The 22,170-nt window shown below is 38.7% G+C and overlaps 1 long non-coding RNA gene across 2 annotated transcripts in view; it reads left to right on the top strand.

The window, feature by feature from the left end:
• The first annotated feature begins 4,049 nt into the window (after positions 1-4,049).
• LOC122881828 overlaps positions 4,050-22,170 on the top strand; it is a 44,552-nt gene continuing 26,431 nt past the window's right edge. Inside the window, exons 1-3 of one of the 2 annotated variants that reach the window (XR_006379240.1) lie at positions 4,050-4,231; positions 4,775-4,853; positions 6,341-6,429. This is a non-coding gene — a long non-coding RNA (uncharacterized LOC122881828). Of the gene's footprint in view, positions 4,232-4,774; positions 4,854-6,337; positions 6,430-22,170 lie in introns of both variants that reach the window. The other variant, XR_006379241.1, reaches the window with a different exon arrangement.

The raw sequence follows: 22,170 nt of genomic DNA, 5'->3' as shown, positions 1-22,170 counted from the left end.
AGCCGCCCACTTTTAGCTTCACAACGGCTCTTCAGAAACCTATGGGAGACATCACGGACACTACGTCCATTTTTTAATACAGTCTATGGTTTCATACTGTGTTAAATGTGTTTAGAATCTGGACTTCCCGAGTTTCACCCTAGCTGGTGCTTATGCATATCTATATGTATGCTGAAAATGGTTATCAACAATTGCAGACTTTGAGTATAAAGCCAGACAAAATCTTGTAAAATGAGTTGTAATGACAAAGCAGTGGTCACATAGTGAGTGAACCTGTGATCTGAGATGGACAGTGCAATATGTGTAATGTATCTGGAATTGTTCATTGCTATGTTTGATATCTGTCAAGCTGAATGGCCTCTGAAATAGTAAAGTTTCTATGAGAGGACACTGGGTATATCCTGGAATGAGATTGTACTATGAAAGACATGTGATGCTTTTGAGGAACCACTAAAATAAAGCAAACTATTGCTGAAAAGGAACAACACGCTGCATTCACTCACTACAGTTTACAACTCCTTCCAGATGTGTTCCAGCATAATCTGTTCAGCGGGGACCATGCACAGGACCTGTAACATTTGGTACCAGGAATCAAAATAAAGTTTGTGACCATGCAAAAACATTTGCATGGCTACATCTGAAATTCCTGATCAGGTCACATTGGACTCAGGGTTGAGAAACACTGTTCAATTGGAACAAATTACTTTTGTTTAGAGAGGTATAAACACATCAGGCAATGTCAAGTTCCAAGTCACCCAATGTGCACTCGTGGTAAACCCACACAGGTGATTTTAATTGTGCCTGATTAGCCCTCCTCTCACAACAGTGTGGGTTTGGCCCACTGTGCTTAATTGATATGTCCCACACTCTCCTTTTAGCTTTGCTGTACCTGTTAGGCCAGGACAAATTACATCTTAATCATTCTCATTAGTACATGGAGTCTGCTCCATCTAACTTCAACCTGAGCAGAGGTCTAATCGGCCAGAATAACTGAAAACACCTGCAGGTTTGCAGGGCCTTTAAGATTTAAGACGCCAAGTGTCCAAAGAGTTCAAAGTTAGAATACCAAATCAAGTCCAGAGTCTCACGTAAAGAAAATTATGACTCTGGTTAGACTTGAGTACACCTTGTGTATCCACCTCTGATTGACTGGTTTCTCAGTGTTTAAGTTGAAGATGTTATATCTCTTGCGGTCATTTTGAGTCGACTGTGTAAAAGTTTACACAAATCTCATTTGTAATGCTGTGTTGTGATGAAGGCCGCTGGTAGAATGGCTTCAGCAGGAACCTCTGGATAGCTAGTTAACTTCAAAAGCCTTACACAACAACAAAGTACAAATCTCAAAGTTCATCTTATCAAACAGAAAGGGGCACCACCTTGTGGCTCAATTGATAACTACAAAAAAGTCTACATTGGGCTTTACACATGCAGTGCCCTGAGCTACAAAACTGCCACTTATTGAGACTAAGTGGCTACTCATATGTTTTATTTATTTATATATTGAAGGCATTATTTAAAGGTTTTGTTTGAAGCCTGTCCCCTCTGGACTGTCTCAATTCCTTTGCCTTACCATTTGGCAACTTTAAGACTATACTGTATATGCTGGAGCCAGCTACAGTTTGTTTGAATTGGTTTTCAGTAATCTTTCACTTCATCCAATAGTACAGATAATATATTCAGATGGTTAGACAGAAAAGTAGAACTGAAAGGAGAGCAGGATTAAATCAAATTATAACTTTAGAAGTGTGTATTTGAGATTGTCCTCCCAAGAAGAACGACAGCATCCGCCATTTCAGCAAGAGCCCCAAATCAACATACAGTATGTTTACATTCAAGTGACAAAGCCCTCTAGTGGCTTTAATAATTATGGCGGGAGTAAAGGAAGAAATCAGGTGGTTATTATAGAGCTGGGGGGGTCCTGTCTAGATGGTAACCCTATATTTAGGCTTAGGCAACAAAACACCATGGTTAGGTTTAGGAACGCGCACAATGAAGAAACAACATGTACAAATCTCGCAAGAGTTTTGCAAATCCAGGGTCAATCGTGGGGGCTGTTTACTTCTTGTTTTCAACCGACAGCCAGTGTTTGTTTTTTTTTTTAAGTTCTTATTTTAACCAAAACCATGATATTTCCCCGAACCTAACCAAGTTGTTTTTGTGCCTAAACCTAACCTAACCAAACCATGAACATATCCCTGTCACATCATAAAGTCCTGAAAATACTATGTGTCGTTCAAGAGTGCATGGACTAACAACGTATTTTGTCGTTTAATTTGGAGGACTTGTTGGTTTATTTTACTGAACAAATGTTAATATAATGTTAATATTAAGCTTCTAGCTAGCATCTAACTAGAGCTGCCTCTGATCAGATGTGAGCATGCAGTAGACAGTAGGTATATAAGCAATATCGTAACATCTGTTTACAAGTACCTCAGCACAGCCTCTTTTTCAGAAAATTCTTATTCGGATAGAATGCACACATTTTCTTGTAGGTACTGCAGGAAGAACGGGGATTACTCACTTGCTTTTTTCCTCATGATTTTCCTTGTTGGTTCACTCTGTGATCCAACAGCATCCATTTGTTTCCCCTGTAAATCATGCACATCTCTGATGTTTGCATGGCACAGTTTGTCACATTGGATAGTTCATTCTGTTTTTCTCTTCATTTTCTTGTGATGACAAAGGGCCTCTGAGGCAGCTATTACCTTTTTCTCCCTCCATTTACCATTTGTTCAACTGTGCAAGCCCCATTGTTTTAATTTCATGCAAGACGTAGTTTGGTGTTTTGGTTAAATCAAAAGTATATTCAAAAGTGAAAGCCGTTCAGTTTTTCAGAACTGGAGGTGAAGGCAGTATATATGTTAAGTACACATCTTTTATCAATCAAACATTGCCTTAAATTTGTGTTTTTTGTCTAAGTACCTAAATGAGGCCAGGATGCAGAGCTTAAACAAATCAGACTCCTTGATGTTTTGCAATGTTTCATTTGTGGACGAGAGACAAAATTCACATTTGCATGCTTGCTGAAACCGCCCACTCCATATATCAAGCCACCGGGTGATCAAAAGTCAAGTTAATAGGGATATGGCACAAGGGGGAGTTTAATTACTAACCTAAAATACTTTCAAATGATGTTTGGGCTGAGGCTGTTGCTGGAAGCGAGTGTCTGGCAGTGGGGAGAGGCTGGGTGTAGAGAATTTCTGAGTCAAAGCAGCTGCCTTATTTGTGTTGCGGGAGTAAGAAAGCAACTGGAGCAGAGATCAATAAGGTATAATAGGCCTGGGAATGAAATGATGCCAAAGTGTCCCATGTCAATGAATCTGCTTATCTCTGTCTGCCAAACTCCAGTCTACTAGCCCATGCTTACTCACCTGTAGATTACCAATAGTGAACTGGAGAGCTTGTAGAAGCACTAAATAAGGCCTGAGTTCAACTCTATGCCCTTGACTTATCTGCAGGGCCAGAAGTATTTTTCCTACATAAGCAGGAGCAGATGTATGGCTCCTGCACTGAGAGGTTATAGGGAATTATTTTGTGACTTCATTACGTTGCCTAGAGCAGAGGAAGTACAGTATCACGAGGGAAAGTGCCAGGGGTGGATGTATCAGAACTAATCCTGGTCTAAGGATTATAAACCTGCATTATAGTTTTGTGCCAGCAACGGCCCTGTTATTTGACCACCATGGTGACTCTTGAGTGTATGTGTATGTACTTTGGGAGTTGATCACATCAGGGAAAAACATGTTAAGAGCCTCCAGGTATTGCTTAAACACTAGACTGTATGACAGATATCTAACAGGCATTATATTCTGTCAGATATAATTGAATTCTAATTCATAAATGACCTATTTTTAATGTACCCCACTCCCTTCTCCTTTCTTGCCCGCCTGCATCACATGCATATACTGCAATTGCATCTTTGTGGTTGTAACATTGTAAAAAGCAGGCAAAACCCTCTCCTGGCATAGTCCGATAAGGCATGTGAACATGCGCCCTGCTATTCTCTTATCTCGCTGACATGCTCAAAACGCCCCCATGCCAGTGCTGAGCGTGACATGTGCAGCCCGGCATTATTAGTGTGATAGGAATAGGTCCTTTTATTCAAGGACGTGACAAACATAGCAAATGCTGCAAAACCTGAGCTGCTGTCGTCATCACTCTAAATGAGTTTTCCTTTCGTGGAGGCAGGATGTGTGCTGTGGTTGATCTGACTGGAAACGTGAAGCCAATGGTGAGTAGCAAGGCCAATTGGAGACTGAGTGACAGGTTAACACCCGTCAACCGCATGGTAGGAGCAGGTGCTGATCTCCTGGCCTGTCTCATTTGACAACTTATGGTGCTGATGGAGAGTGTTGGAGCTTGACTTGAACTGATCAGTCCTGATGTGGCCAAATATGCACTAGAAAACCTCAGAATATATTTATTTAATTACCTTTAGCACAAAGATCTTGAAAGGGGGCTGTCCTGTATCTCAGGTATTTCCTTATTTATAATCTACAAGCAAAAATTTAAACCCTTCAACACATGTGGTGTGAAAGGCCACCCATCAATTAACTCAAAATCTGGTCATTTGTTTGTTCATTTGTTTTCCTGTGCAAATATAGGAGAATATAGCTTTTTTATCTTTTCTTTACATTCTTTCAAATTCCTCAGGCTCACCAGTGACTTATTTATCAAAAACTAATGTTTTCAGTGATGTTCGGTTTCAAACCATAGATTGGATATTGATTTTGACCTGGTAATTAACACATTGCTCATGTCTTCTATTAAACAGGTGACTTTTTATGAAGTTACTTTGAGACATACCTCGAAGGGATCTACAGAGGGTTTTTTCTATTGAGGAGCTGCTCTCTGTAAGTGATCTTAAAATACCTACACTTGTCCTTGGCCAGGCTCCTGATAAATAAATGGTGACTTGGATATTATAATAGAAAGGAAAGCTGCCAGGTGTGTTATATTCAGGAGCCTGACTGTGGATCTTAGCCTTTTATTGTTGTGCATTGCTCTCTAGCAGGTTTTTAGCAGACGACTCTACTCGGTTATTTTTTCCTGCCTTAATGAATTTGTGAGCCACAACACAAGTTTTGACCTTGATAAACACCATGGGCTTAAAAGTCCCTTTGACTGTAAGTGTGTTTGCTTAACCATAGTCACATTGTATAATACTCTTGTGTGACTAGAGTTTACCAGTTATGGAAAAAACCTATGCAAGGATAAATAAGTTTGAATGGCATCATCAATAGTCTATTCATACTGGAGTTAACATAGGATCAATATTCAGAAAATACAAAAGCTTTCACTGAGAGATTTGGGGGTTTATCGTCAATGCAAGGGGTTTCCAGAAGCTAGAAGGGATAAGAGGATTTAAAAAAGGGATTTGGGTAACAAAAGATGGAGAAAGAATAATAGAATCAATGTATTACAATTCCTTTTTAAACAGTAAATAAAAGCTGTGAGATAATAAGAGTATGATTCAAAACAGAGTTCTCTTTAACATACATGAGCATGACATCAGTGATATAGGTAGTAAAAATCAGTCATCTGCTCGAGGATTGTAAACATTTCTGGGTAAATTAATATGATTTACATAGATTTAAAAAGAACTTGCCATGATTTACTAGCTGTTGTATTGCAAGTAGAGAAAAGGAAAAGATATTTAATCGAAATAACTCCAGTTGACTCCAAACTTACACCAAAACCCATTGTAGCTGAGGCGAAATGAGGCTCACATCAGAAACAGTGGTATGTTGAACCATCTTAATATAAGATTTTCCTTGAAATTGTTTTTAAAATTTCGAAGAGGTGAGTTGCACAAAATCAACTCAAATGCTCTTTTTAGGAGATATCTTAAATGATTAAGTTTTGATCCTTAGGTCATGTCATTTATCCTAATCCAAAGGAATTCTTCAAAATAAGATAAGTCAGCCAATAGGAAAAGGTAGTATAATTTACTTTACAGAGATAATGGTGGTGTGTGCGTAAGCGGCAATTGTTTTCCTTTTTTAAGTTTAAACATGATCTTTTGCACCTATTGATGTAAGATGTATGACAACAATCATGAGGACATGCAAAGTGTTAAGGCCTTATGCCACTGCAATCATGCAAACATGTTTCACATCACCATCCAGGACTGATTTTATGTCATACGTTAATGTCTTGGAGCAACGTTGCATTGAGCCCCTTCCTCCCATTTTGCCCTCTGCATTGACCAGCGTCATACGAACATGCACAAACAAGCAACTTTAAGGTTATTTAAAGGACAGTGATCAATAATGCTCCTGTAACTCCTACTTAATCTCCATAATGAGCTTTATTGCAGCAATTAATCATGTCTTAGCAGCCAGTGCCCAGCCTCCCAGAAGAATGCTGGCAGAATAGCGGCCAGGCCCGACTGGTTCTGCCCACAGCTGACTTCACAAGGATCCCATGGTGAGGAGACCCTGCTCTAAGAATTAGACTGACCTCTTGAGTTTGGCTGATAGATGTTTGATTTTCCATACTAACACTAAGTAATCCATCAGGCATGTATTTAAAAAAATATCCCAGATATGACCACCATGAAATAATACAAATATCTCACTCTTCATCTGTTTTATCATAGTGTGAGGCTATCCTGTCCTTTTACATTACAGTACTGGCCACTTACAGTGTAACATCTCTCTCTTTGCAGCACATGCAATGGATTATTATTCCATTCCCTGTTTAAAATTGTTTATCATGGTGAATATCTTCAATGGAAAAACACCCAATCATGAAGTATATATAGTAACTCATCTGTAAAACAAAACATAATATGCATTTCAGCAAGTAATAAAACAAAAGATAAACATGGTTCTGTCACGATACACTCCATGGATTCAGCGTGCTTTTCCCCATAGAGACAAAAAAATTTAAACCACGGTAATTTTACTGAAGATGAAAGGTATCTATATTTGATTTTCCAAAACCTTTGCACTGTGTATTAATTATTAATTGAGCAGAAAGCTCATTTTAAATTTAACTTCATAATCATCCATACAATGCTTTTCCCCTTAATTTCATAAATCCATAAAAATGCCACTTTTATCTTTTTCTTGCTGCTGCTGCTGATGCATTAATAACTTATGTCCTCCAGATGTATGTCTTTAAGGGTCAGACCATGCCATCGGAGTTATTGTGTTTTCACGTGTATTGAAGTGTCCCTGGGTTCCAAGAGAAGATTATCCATTGTCAGTTAAGATTATCTGCTTTCATGAAGTCTGAAGACCTTCATATTTGATTTGGATAAGGCGCCATTAGAGGGGCCAAATCTGTGAAACTGATGACACCTCTACGCAGCTTTATCAAGCCTTTCTCTTTGGGGGTTTTCACAAATTGGTACTAGTTCACTATCTGAGAATGGAAAATGAGTAAAGCAGGTCAGAGAAGTAGCGGGTGGTAGATGAGGTGGACGGCACAAGGCCTCTTATGATGAATGATTCAGCTGCATTTAGAAAACTATTGATTCTGTCCTGGGCCTAATAGAAGGTGATGATGGCACAGAGGTGAATCCATTACCGGGTGGGAAGCTGCGTCAGGTACGCAGAGGGCTAATGTGTGTCCTTTCCCATTTGTCATTACCAGCGTATACGCAACTGGAGGAGCATGCAAGTGTGGCTTAACAGTGTGCTCCTGTTCTCTACACCCGTAGGTGGAGATGGGAGCATTGTCTATTAATCTCAACAGCAACTCAACAAAAAAGGCCAAAAGACACTTTGCCACTCTATGTCCTCCTGCCTGAGGAATCTCCATGTCAAACCCAGACATAAAAAAAAGCAAAAGGAAACAAAGCAGCTGTCTTTAACAGGCAAGATCCTCTCTGTCCCCATCTGAAGCAGTGCTTTGCCAGATGGGAGCAAGGCAGGTGACCCCACACAATCAATAAGTCCTCAGGGACAGCAGTGAGTTTGTGAATAATTAAGCACCTCTAATGACAGAGCACAATGCACTTTTATATACAGTAGCCTTAGTGTAGCCTTAGGTTTAAATGGAAAATGAACGATAAAAAGTTTAATTGTGTTTTGGTATTTTCTACTGACCTAAGAAAACATCTTTAATTAGCATTTTGACAAAAATAACATCTTTCTGAAACTATTTGACCCTGGCAATGAAAGATTCCTGTAAAACACCCTATGTTTGACACAACAGTTTATTATTGTTGGATCAATATTCAATTATTGTTCAATTATTTATAAAAACTGAACTTAGACAAACAAACAACCCATCACAAGGTCAGCGCAGGAGGCATCTGGTCACTGCCAACAAGGTTAAGGAGGTTCAGAAACAAACAAAATCCTTTTGATGTGTTGGCTTTTGCCATTTCACTGGCATTGCCATAGGGTGAACTGCTTCACTGTTTCCATGAAGGACTTGTGACATTTGATTAGAAAGCTTTTTGGAAACTCCTACATGCCTTTTCCTGAGTCGTTTGAAGTGTTTGCAGCTCAGTGGAACTGTATCAACAGCAGCTGCGAAGCTTCTGTGGCCTTTTCTTTTAGAATCCCAAAAGGTGTGTCGTTCCATCTTGAAATCTTTTGACTTACCCTCTGCCTCTTGCTTAAGAGAGAATGAGGAGCTAAAGAAACCTGGATTCCCATTTCGTCTCCTATATATTTGATTTTAAAGCTCCTTTAAAACATTTTGTCTCAGCACTGAATGCATGCATGATATTGAATTCCATACTCAAGCTCATGCAGCGTGTGCTTAACAGTTTATATTACCGTAGAACAATTTGTACTATTTTTAGGATTAGTGTATTACAATTCTATATTCTGTTTAAAACATTCAATATAATATTTTACTATCATTCAGTTTGTGTAAATGTCTGCATTAGTTCCTGTGGATGCTCTTTGTCAAATGTTCAGGTAAAAGATAATAGGCATGTTTTGCTATATAGATTGTTTGTAGTTAGCATCACTTGCAAACATTCCCATATTCAGGTTGGTACAAACAATATATTTCATTTTAGGTACCCAGAGATGATGAATATTTGTATAAAAGATGAAAGTGTTGGGAGAGAAGATGTAGAATTAACCAGAACCAAGATAAGTCCACATCAACCAAATCATTTCTATCATTACAGTTATTTCTTTTCATGACTCTAATTCCACATTCTGTGCCTTTGTACAGGCTGTTCTCCTCTTTATCTTAACATGCAGCCGTTTGCTCAAGGGGATAGTATTTTTAGCTCAGGAAAAAAATGTATGGAGCTTATTTACCGCCATCATATCATCAAACTGTCAAGAAGCATCTTTTGCAGACTAAACCTTTCGTATATCTGTGTACTCATAATTGATTCTCTGTTATATCGCCAGCAAAATGCCACCAAGATAACTGAGCACTGCAGCATGGATGGTATGAAACCCTCACTGAGGTTTGATAGACTGTCACATCTTATCACAACTTTGAAACACTGAGAGGAAGGAGAGAGTGGGGGTGAATATGCACTCGACTCCTGTACCTCAAAAGGTGTTTCTGTGCTAAACATTTTCAAAGTGTTCTGCCTTGAAAATATCATTTTGTATTTTTTCAGGTTAGTGGCAACGAAAGGATTAAGCGAGATAGAGGTAACAACTGACTTCAAGCGACAAACTTTGAGATTTAGAAAAAGTACAAGTTTGTGTTTGGAACTTTCTGTACAAGCCATGTAAGGTGCAAATAGAAATATGGGCACAGTAAATACCAGGTAAGAGTGTGATGACTTTTTATTAAGTAGGACAAGAGGAGCAACATTTAAAGTCATAAAATGAACCTTATTTAATGTAATTGACCCTTCACCAAGCCCCATCAGCCCTAGTTACTGTTGCTAAGCCTACCTTTCCATTCTAGAATGGCACCACTACAATAATAATGGTGGCATAAATACCTGCTGACAGCAACAGAAGGAGAGAGGAGAGAGACGAGAAAGCACAAAACTACAGGAGAGAGAAGATGCCGAGTAGTAACATACAGTAATGGAATAAGAATGTGTACAGATGGAGAGGGAGAGGAGGAGAAAGGAGCTCAGTGCATCATGGGAAGTCTTCTGGCAGTCTAGGACTACAGTATAGCAGCATAACTAAGGGATGGTTCAGGACTCACCTGAGCCAGCCCTAACTATGAGCTTTATCAGTGGAAAGTCTTAAGCTTACTGTTAAATGTAGAGATGGTGTCTGCCTCCAAAACCCAAACTGGGACCTGATTCCACAGGAGAGGATCTTGATAGCTGAAGGCTCTGGCTCCCATTCTACTTTTGGAGACTCTAGGAACCACAAGTAACCCTGCATCCTGGGAGTGCAGTGTTCTAATGGGGTAATAAGGTACTATGAGCTCTTTAAGATACAATTATGCCTGACCATGGCATTTTCTTTTACAAGGATTTAGCCATTTTAATGCCAGGGCTCACCTCCCCACCTGCAGATGTTCCACCAAAACAGGTTTCCCCCCCCCGACACTATTTTGCAAGGGCACCGTCGCTGCATCCTGGTCTTAGCGCCACCCAAGACAATTGTAATTGGTTTAAAGAAATACAATCAATACAATTTCCCCTATACTGGGCGGTGGGCCATACCGCAAAATTTGGTTTTGATCCGATACTAAGTAAAACAGGGCCAGAATAACCAATATCAATACAGATACCGATACATTTTATTATTAAAAGTGGTTTATGTACTTTCATGTAGGGGAGAGCAGTGTGTCATGATTAATGAGTTGAATGCAACATCAATAGGCTAAATCTGAATAAATTTTCATTACTACTAAATGATTTGCCAAAGGTTAGCAATGACTGTAAGATTAGTTGAGTGGTAGAATTTCTACCTGCCACCTGTGAGACCCGGGTTTTTGATACACATGTTGCAGTTAGCAACGTTTTCATTCACAGTTGTGAAATAGCTCCAAATGATGCACCTCTTTCATTCAGCTATCACTGCAGTTGTGTGTCGGATTAAACTAGTCAGGGCACACTGCGCGTGCGTGACGCATATGTTGTTTGAGTGCACACAACGCAACAACAACAGAGGAGAAACAAAGAGCACATGCCCTAAGATGTGCTCACGACAACTAAACGTTGTTTGCACAGACAGTTCTACACTTTGATGAAATACAAAAGAAAAACTGATCCCTTTTTTGGTATTGATTCTATTGACGCTACAATCGATACAATTTAGCTAAGGATATGCTTACTTTTTGCCTTGGAAGTAATGCTACGCTACTACAGTAGGTAGTAAGCTAATTAGTCAGGTGTGCTAATATGTGCAGCTTACAGTACATTGGACGAGATGAACACATTAAATCCATTCACTAGAATGGAGCGCGAAATGCAATATTAAAAACAATTCACTTTTACACATTCATTCTTTCATGATAGCCTATGATGATATGATGATATGATCTATGTTCACCTGGCCTTGAACCTTTGCTCGTTTTTTGTCAAAACAAATATTTATAATTACAAATTCTGACATCCCATCCTGACAGCTTGGCTTTGAACTGTAAACTGTAACTATTAATCCAGAAAGCTCTCACGATTTAGGAGCACTGTTAATGATTTGTAAAAACACAAGATAAAAATAAAATAATCCTCAACACCATAAGTAGAGCCTTTTGATGTTTCTTTTGAAAACTTGCAACATTAAAGGCTTGTGTTGACGGTGCAAGCCTGCGATGTCCTGCTGTGCCTGAGACTGAGAAAACACCCTCCAACAAAGAACACCATCTTCCCTCAGCATCACCAACCACCCTCCTCTAGCCAATACTCTGCACCATCCTCCCCGTCATTCCTCCCTGTGTACCAGCTTTGAACATCAGCTGCATAACTGAGTCCCCAAGTCACATGAAATCACAAACGTCAACCGTCACATCACATATTTATCTGGAAAAATGACTCTGACAGAGTTCTGCTGGGTCTTGCTAATCAAGCAAGCTTTTTGTCGATGTGCTATGTTAAAAGCCATCAAAATCTGACATTTAACATCAGATTTTAATATCATATTCGCTTTTCTGATCTTTAACACATCAAAAGTGACTTACTGTAAAACGATATATTTTTTCTTCATTAAACCATCAAGCTTTCAAATTGTTTGTGGTTTAAAAGTCAAATCTGGTCAAATCTATAACCACTATTTCATGAGCTCACAGTCACTTTAAATACAGAGCCAAGGGAGCTTTTAAAATTGCCTGATAAGTTAGCTCCAGCCTAGACTAGCAATACGCCAAGTTGCCACAATTACTGAGAAATACAAGTGAGTTTGGAGTGTAATTGGGCTGAAATTAATTGGAATAGGAAGCAGAAATTCACATATAAAACAAACATGTTATTCACATTTCTGTCCACCGTTCTCACACGCTTGCATTTCTCCAGAAAATGCAACACCTCTTCAAGGCAACCTTTCACTCTGCTGGAAACCTGTACCTTTTTGCACTGCAGGGCATAACAAATGGCAAAATTACAGTGTGTGTTACATAACATAAACCTTAAATTATCAAAGTAAACAATAACACCTCACTAGTTTTGTGACATCTTAGAAAAATTAAATCTCTGACCTTTACCCCAGCATCTTGCCCCTGACCTCTGTTTGAAAAGCTCAAGTTGTTCGACTCTATATTGTTTTTCTCCGATTTGACTCACAGTTACTCACCATGTGACCTGTCAGAGAGGTTTAGTGGGAACTGAGCATACCACTGTCAGCCACTCTGCCCTCAGGGGGGATGAGGGTCTCTGGGCATGTCAAAGGAGTGCTGCTAGTCCACGAACATTTTTTGTACACATGCACACACACACACATAAACAAATGTCACACCCTCGAAACACATTATGAATATGTGGTAGCTATAATTTCAGGGAGAACAGAAAATTATGTGAAATGCATATTTTATAGATTGGTTATTTGATGCTAATAAAAACAAGAAAACATAGAACACAATGATGCCAGAAAGAAATTAGACATCTATTTTTTGTAAAGATGACCTATGGCAAATGGAGTTTGCTCAGGTGTCACGGAGAGGATGACAACTGAGCTAATGCCATCTGCTGAGTAAATTTTTGACACTGAAAGCAGTAGTTTGACAAAAAAAACTTACTAGTTTCTTTTGCTTTCACATGCATTTTGCAGTCTTTCTTAGCAAATGGAGTTTGCTTAATTGTAATGGAGAAGATGAGAACTGAGCTATCTTCATGACAACTAAGCAACAATATATCTGCTGAGGAAGACCATGTGATGCAGTTGAAAGCTCTGCAAAAGAAAGCTTGTAAGTGCACATTAAGTTTTTGTCAAGTAAAAAATCTGCTTTAGTGAGACAAGATGGTGTAAAACTCACCAAAGAACACTTCTCACACCAGAATCCACTGGCTTGAAATGTAGCACATTACACAGACACATTATTATAATTGGTGCCTCCCATAAGGGCAGTTAACTGTCTTGAGTTGTTTATCAGCCACTTGGAAGGCCACAAAACACTAATGATTTTACAACATAGGGGCAATAAGGCAGTGATGATTGTCTGACCCATATCAAAAACTCAAGAGGTCATGTGCAGAACTAATTTTAAATACATTGAGATCATGAGTCCATATCACCCAAAGCACCCCTCTGAGAAAATTTTGACCAGTCACCTTTGTATTTCTTTTAAGTATTTAGACTTGAATAAAAACCCTTTACCTCTAAAAGGTCAATTTTGTATGAAATTTGAAAAACGGCCTTGTTTTTTAGATTTGTGACAATGTTTTAAGGAATGGTAATGTTGGTCTTTTGGTTGGTCTGTCGGTTGATCCACCACTTTGGTCCAGACTGAATTATCTCATCGACTATTGGATGGATTGCCATGAAATTTGGTAAAGACCTTCATGTCACCCTCATGATGAATTTTAATAACTTTGGTGACCCCTTAACTTGTCATCTAGCGCCATCATCAGGTCAAAATTTATATTTGTCCATAACTTGGATTTATGACCAAATAAACTAATGACATTCCCATCAGCCTCAGCTGTACTTTGTGTTTATTACTAATTAGCAAATGTTAGCTTGCTAAGACCCTACACTAATGTGGTGAACACAGTAAACCTAGTTAAATACCTGCTAAACATCAGCATGTTAACTTATCATTACAAATTATTATTATGTTAGCATGTTGACATTAATATTTATTTTAAAGCACTGCTGTGTCAGCTTCACAGAGCCGCTAGCATGGCTGTGGACTCTTAGTCTTGTTTTTTTTTATCATTCTGTTAGTAGTCAAGTTAAAAAAAACCTCGAAACCTCCTTTTCTTCCCAGAAAAAATGCAGAGGACATGACCTCATTGTTCTCAATAGTAGCTGTGGCAGTGGCCATGTGGACAGACTGAGACATACTGTACAGAGTGAAAAGTTCGATTGAGAATGTGAGCACCTTCCTGTTGTGTCCTACTGTCTAAGTTCAAGGGTCAAAACATCCTGTTGTGAAGGTATCTGTCATAATAGTTTCAAAACACAGCAAGTGCTCCTGTAAAATAATCAGCAGGAACACTGACTGTCTATGCTGTCCCCTAGAACAACCCCTGCAAACACACAATTGAGCACACAAATTGAAGCCAAAAGCCGTTCTGAGAGAAAGAGACCACCCTCCCCCCTAGAAGCTCCCAGGAAGCTAATTGTCAACGGTACATTTTTGTATGTAAGAGAGCACTTTCCCAAGTAGTGCCTATTACTCCCTGCATGAATTGACAGGGCTAATGAGGAAATTAGGGTTTTATTAATTCACCCAGAGGACAAGATGAGGGAGAAGCAGGGGAGGAGAGGAGAGGACTCCATCTTTGATTTAAAGGTTAATTTGGAGAGGAGGGTAGCAGGAGCTCAGAGAGTGGTCCTGACAATATTTTGATGCTCCTGGATGTGGGCCAGCTGTCCCGCTATGGGTGCAGCACTGGCAAAAGATGGAGTGAGAGACAGACGAGAGGGAGATAAAGTGGCAGCCAACTTTGGGTCAAGCCTGGGAATCACGCAGAGGCAATTAGGAGTGTTAGCTTCATCAGTAATGCCAGTGGCTACGCCTGGCCATATAACATTGGTGAAAGCTTCTAGCCCTGCACACGCTGGGTTAAGGGGCATTAGCAACCCAACACTTGACTTTGACAAGGTCAGGCTTAAGGAGCAGCAGGCGGACTGGCATGGTGCTGATGACCTTATGCTGTCATGCTGGTGACCTTGTCACGCTCAGCACTGGCCTCCTCACAGATAAGGATTACTTCCTAAACTCTCCATATTTCTGCACACCGGTACTCTGCTGTATCACTGCTCTTCAGTGTTTGAGATTAAAGGGGGTATTTGTGTTATTTATATCACAGAGGTGAATGTAAGCTCAATAACATTTGATGTCCTTTTTCACATTCCCACAGTATTTTGTGATTATAACAGATATTGGAGCATGTCAATAGAAGTTGTTTATTTATCTACAGTAGCACAGGGTCCACTTGTTTAAGTTGATTAAATGCTTTGTGTGATGAAAATATTTTCCCTTGATATTTAACAAGCATTGTGTACATAATGGAGCATACGTGCAGGAGTTTATAGAAAAACCCGATTACTGGGAGAGAAAATAAAACATGCTGAAAAGTTTCAAACATTTGTTTTTAGGTTAACAACTGTGCACAGTGAGGAATTTATTTTCACACAATAGAAATACTGTTTTAATCAATTTCAATTAAATGTCCTTCAGTGATGAATGTCAGTACCTTAATCAGCTTTTATTTTGTACACATAAAACATACTTTTGAAAACTTATTTGACATCATTTCTAACACATACAGTCTATCACATCAATATAATACAGGTTCAGTAGTTTCTGGTCATTGGACAAAGTTGTGTATATAGACATTTATATTCCATTAACAGATATGGGTAATTTACACATTGTGTTAAGAAGCATGCCCTGCTTCATTCACATTTCAGTGTTGTTGAAACCTGATTTTTTTGGCCACTCTGGGGCAACGGAAACAAGCTGTAAACACACTGACAGTATTATCACCTTTAAGTTGATGAAGTTGATGCCGAACTTGTTAGCAAAAAGTTGCTTATTTACACATCCAGCAGACACTAAACATTAGCATTCATTTGGGGTCATGTTTCTGGTCATGTGGTGAATGTAAGTTCAATATTCACTCTCCTTTTTGCTCTGTTTTTGGTTTCTTCCAACTCCCTGAGGGAACTATCTGCTCAATGCTATGTTCAGTCACTAACTTTGCCATGTAGTGCTGGGTAGGTAGTGTTCAGTGGGTTAGTAGAGCCCATGCCACCCCAGACCACTCCCTGGACATGCCCCTGGGTGAGAGTGAACCAAAACAGTCAAGTTGTGGCCAGTAAAGCCAAAACAATTATCTGAAAGTTGCTATAAAGCTCTGTAGAGCTGAGGGGGAAGATAATAATTCTCTGTGGGTTCATCAGTATGAGCAACACCTTTCACATGAAGGTAGCCATGTGATCCATTGTTAATATAAAAAACATTGATTATAGCCGCTTCAAAGTTAATTTTGACATTTGATGCTACACCTACAAGAGCTGAACACAAACATAAAAACATCTCTTTAAGTTAACAAAATTGGATCAAATGAATCCCCCCGATTTTCTAATTCTAAACTGGCATTCCAAATAAACTCAATAGCAATTTGATATCCTTGAGCTTTTCTAATTCTTCACTTTGGAAACCCCCCACAGAGAGAGAAAAATAGATTATGCTCATAATTCATGTTCTTACACCTTGTTAAATAGCAATGAGTCATATTTATGCACCTTGTTAAATAATTCACATATCAAACTCTCGATCTGAGCTGTGTGGTTCTTTTAATTGGGCCTTGTGAGAAGTCCTCCATTAAAGAGCAGTTTGAACAAGCCAGGGGTGATGCTGCATGATTTATGGGACACCTTCATGTAGATAGGGACATCAACATGATTACATTTGTCTTTATTCTCTGCTAGAAAGGAAGCATATGCGATTACTAACATCCCTTCAGTGTGTCATGTAAAATAGTGTTAGTAGGAGAGTTTCAGATGTTGCTCGGATGTGTGTTCGGTGAGATTCATTGCTTTAGGTTAGATGTAGTCAATAATTATGTATTAGAATTATGCTTACGTAAGGTGAAATGAAAAAAATACAGAATAACATGCGGCAGGGTTTGTTTTAACCACTTTGTATAACATGTCCAGTTAAAAAATAATGAGTGCTCTTAATCTCCCCAGGCTGTAAGGCTATTCATATATAATGTTTTTATTGATTTTTCTTTGCAAATATGAGACTGTGGAATTAAATTAGCTGGAATCTATGTTTGAGTATGTTGTAAAAACATGTAAACAAAATTATATACAATTGGCTTCACAAAATCATATTAATTTAATTTTCCCTATTGCATCCAATACAAGACCATTCATGAAATACTCAAAACATATAGAATAATATTTGGCATATAGACTGATGTGACTATCATTACATTTAAAACTGTGGAGGGTTTTAGGGGGTTTAAAAAGGTTGCCTGGGGTGGCCAATGGCACCCCTACAATCTGATTGGCCACCGCAGATGCCACCCTAAAATGTCTGCCACGTTTGTTTCTGCCGCTCAGTGAACTACATCTCTTGCTCACACAATATATGTCACCAACACAACATTCCCTCGTAACATTAGTTTACCTGATGTGTTTTATCCAGCGACTCCTGGTCCTTTTATCAGCTGGAAAGTGAAATATTGAGCAAGACCCGTTGCTCGTGTGACTAACTCTGGTACTTACAACAAACTGGGACTTTCTTGACATACAAAACACTCCTGGATTATGATTATTAGAGGTGCTGGTGATATGAACACACCATTTGTTTGATCCAGATAAGAGATAAATACAAATATTGTACAATATCTGCAGTTGTTAATAAGACGCACATTACTTCCACATAGAAGTGCTGCTTGTGCTGTTGTTGACATTGCATTGTTCTCTCATCTACAGTATGTTTCTGCAATCTATGATTGCACATCAACAAGGCATCGTTTTCTTACTGCATTGATATCATCCTCCCATTATAACATACATTGGCTTATTATAATAATCACAATTATTTTTGCTGTTCTTATTTAATCTGAAGATTTTGTTTAGCACACTTGTCTTGCAAGCTTATTTCATTATAGCAGAGGTATAGCTTTCATGATGTCAGCTTATTATTATTATTATCATTATTATTATTATTTAAAAGTAGCCTACCTTTTGGTGAAAGGGCTCATCAGCTCTTTGAATGGCTTGTTATATATCCATGTTACAGGTCAGAGTATTATTTATTATAATAATGCTCAGGAACCTGAAGATGGTAACACACGCTGTTGCTTTGTCCAAAAATCACATTCACACTAACTCTGTAATGATCCGGCCACTTTATGCTAATCTCCTCAGATTAAAATAAGCCTTTAATTTGGTGTTATGTTGGTGTACCATGGCAAGGACCTTCTATATAAAACTGCTCCAATACATAAAATGTTTACATTAGAATGGTACTCATTCCTTTAAATAAAATATTTATATTTGAATGGTACTGATCCAAATCCTCTGTCTGCCAGCTGAACCAGACAGGGGCCAAACAACCCCTGCACAAGCAAAAAAAGCATCTCATGAATAACAGAGAAGTGTATGGGCCATGGCATATGTGGTGCTGTGATCTAATTATTTTGACTTCTCTACCTCTGCCAAGACTCTGAAGCAATCATCATCAGAGCAAAGATTGTGGAAGTACCCGGATGGTGCATTAAGTCAAATGAGTTATTTATGCTTACTGCTTTGATTTTGTTTGTTGTGTTCTGCTGTGACGCTGTCCATCTTAATATAATCTCAATTTGGCTTAAATGCTGTGCATATTCAAGGCAAATAATATTCACTTAGATGCAACTCACATTTGTGAATAGAATCTGTACATGTCAAATCAAAATAAACATCCAGATGAGAAATACTACTCAAAAATGACCAAGCTTTCAATATTGACAATGCCATGCTTTTTAAAGGATGGAAAATCTCTATTAACTATGGGGACGATAAGAATGCACTTATGGTCCATGTGATCCATTAAAACAATATTCGTATGGACAGAGAAAGTATCCCACAGTGTCTCCATCCACCAGGCAGTATGGACTATGTGTGAGGTCCTTAATGGTGAACCCTCCAACCAGCTGAGCTTTGTGAGTAAGCCTGTTAATGTGGCTGTAAGTTCTTGTAACACACCCACCTATAGAAGTGTTTGTTTGCCTGATAGCTGTGCAAATGCAATACGCATTTTACAATACAAAAGAACTGGACAATGGCTACGTAAAGGGTAAAAAAAGGACAGGCAAAACAATAAAAATATGCATCCACATATTAGCTCTGCCTCGAAGCAACCATTCGCATCTATTCTAATCATGCTTATCAATCCAAATATTATCCTTATATGTTAATACCTTACTGGACTTATACAACTAACGGAAAAAACAACAAAGTTTTTTAGTAAGGTTTTGGGTCACCACAAGCCGTCACAACAGCTTTAGTGCTTCTTGGCATAGATTCTCCATGTCTCTGAAACTCAATTGAAACACCATTTTCCAAAAGATATTCCCTCGTTTGGCGTTATGATGATGATGATGATGGTGAAGAGTGATGGCTAACACCTTGGAGATCTGATGATTATAAAGGCCATGGTACATAACTCACATCATTTTCATACTCATCAAACCACAAGTGCACTGAGAGAACCACAGAATCCAGCCAAAAGCAGTCCACAGTGAAAGGCAATACAGCAAAGAGACTCAGCTTCAATATTGCTTAGCTAACAGTTACAGTATACTACATTACTACCAGGTCATTGTGAGTCATGACTCCAGCAGTTTTGCCATTATGAGCAGAAGTGAATATATGTGATGTGGTAACTATATAAGGATCGGGATTATACCAGAGATCTTACATTCTTTAACCTATTTACATTTGATTTTAACAGTCCACTGCAGGTGTGTTCAGGTGCTGTGGGAACTTCTGACCTCCTGGACTTGGTAGTTGACTGCTGAACAGCAGCATTTTTACACTTTTTCAAAGGTGCATACTGAATACAGATCAATATGTCATGCTTTTAGTATTTGACAATTTCAGTTCTTTCTCCTCCCCCCATGAAAGAGTCACCTCCTGTAAATCATGTACATCTGTCTGGATTTATACATATTAAGGCTTGCATTTTCCCTGTTTATACATTCTTCATTTTTGCAAAGTGGTTTGTGGTTTTAAAGGAGGAGAATTTGACCTTCGAGAACCCTACAGTTTCTCCCTCTCTACAGCAGTTTCCTGTTGTTCTGCTGTGGTTGAATACTGCCATCTAAGGATTGTCTGTAATCGGATTCCATTGTGCTACAGGCAGGCAGACTTGATCCCACTTTGCTTTGCCTTTTTGTTGAGCTTGAAAACAATTTATGAAATGTAATCAATCAACAACAGAAAGAATTGTTTGAGATTAATTGAGGAATAGGGATTTGAATGAGTGTAGGGATTTAATTTCAGTAACCTGAAAAAAATGAATTCACAATGCTTAAAAAATAACATCTCCAGGGAATGTTGGTTGTCTGCATTTTCCACATCATGTAGCTAATTGAACCAGTGGTTTTCTGACAGTTCTCATTCACATTTCAGTATCTCTATATGAGCCGATAGACTGACTGACTCATTAATCATTTAAGCATAAAAATGTAATTTTAGCTTTTGACTTTTGTATTTATTCAAATTCTCTCAGATCTAAGACACGTAACCTATTGATACCCCTGTAGACATTTACACTGTAGCAATGGGACATTGCTGTTAGCCAATGTGCAGCTTAATTATGACAGTTGGTTTGCTGGATATGACAAACCTTGGTCCTGCTGGCGTTACTGTCATAGCTGAAACAAAGAGCAGGCCTGTGTGCCAGGATGTGGACAGAAAGCCACAGCCATCTAGTCTCCCTCTCTTCATCCAACCATTCTCCCATAGGAGTGATTGACGGAGGCTTTACCAAGACAATCTCGCCCAAAAATCCACCTCTTTCTCTCCTCAAAGGGTCATGAGCAGTTCCAAACAAGCTTGAGTGTTGGTTTTTACAAAAGGTATTTGCATTCTGGGCCAGCATTTACTTGTGCTTTGTGGGCCTCTGCACTGAGCTCTTAGCTAGGAATGTCAGACTTTGAAAGAGATTTGTGGAGACAGAGTTTGCTATTTCCTTTTTCACAGCACTGAGGTCTTGTGATTCCAAGATTCAATGTACATGAAACTAACTCAACTAATGTTGAGGAAGAAATTGGACATTAACTATGACAAGAAAATGTAACAGAAGGTTCTGTTTTCAGTGTGGTCCAAAACAAAATTGCACAAAGTCTCAGTTACAGTCTGGACTTAAAATGGTGTAATTTCAACCATAACAGCTTGGAAAAACATCGCCTTACAGGCATCTAAAATACTTGTACAGGATGCGATATTTCCATCAAAGCCAGTGAGGGAGAAATAACTCATTTGTTTTCCTGTCTGAGGTTCAAAGAAGAATCTGGCTGAATAACATATTCTTGAAAATAATGTCAAGTGCTAGATAATCCCTGATTAAAGATCAAGTCTAAGTGTCAGTGAGTTATTTGCTGGTGCTGTGTTGGTGGTATGAGGAGAAAAGCCACTCCACCTGAGGTGCTGCTGCCATAATCTTCACAGCAAACACTTATCACGCATTCACCATTGATTAGGATGTGCCTCTCATCAATCATCAGGGGCTTGTCTGAACAGATTAATAATTATGACATCTGCACTCAGTCAAGAGCGCTGATTAGAAGGAGGAAAGAGGCAAAGGCATCTGATAATAGTGAGCAGCGAGGTGTTCAGGAACTTCATCACATCATCTGGTTCATTTGGTGATCACTGTGGTGCTCAAAAGTTTGCGTGCTAACATTTCTATTAGCTGTATACAATAATATGGTGTAACACATAGGAAATTATATCAGGCAGATGTATGGAAGTAGACTGACTGCAAGAAAACGTGATTTGCAGTCAGATATTATTACTTTAGACATACAGATCACAGCCTGACTGTATTTTTGAGGCAGATACCAATATCAGTATTTTAGAGTTTTAAAAAATCTGATTAATATACAGTAGCAGCTAATATTCCTTTTTTTTTTTTTACAATTAACATAAACAAAAA

This window comes from Siniperca chuatsi, linkage group LG9, assembly GCF_020085105.1.
Source record: "Siniperca chuatsi isolate FFG_IHB_CAS linkage group LG9, ASM2008510v1, whole genome shotgun sequence".
In the NCBI taxonomy this organism is placed as follows: Eukaryota; Metazoa; Chordata; class Actinopteri; order Centrarchiformes; family Sinipercidae; genus Siniperca; species Siniperca chuatsi.
The sequence above is the reverse complement of the archived record's forward strand: the minus strand, read 5'-3'. Positions and strand labels throughout refer to the sequence as shown.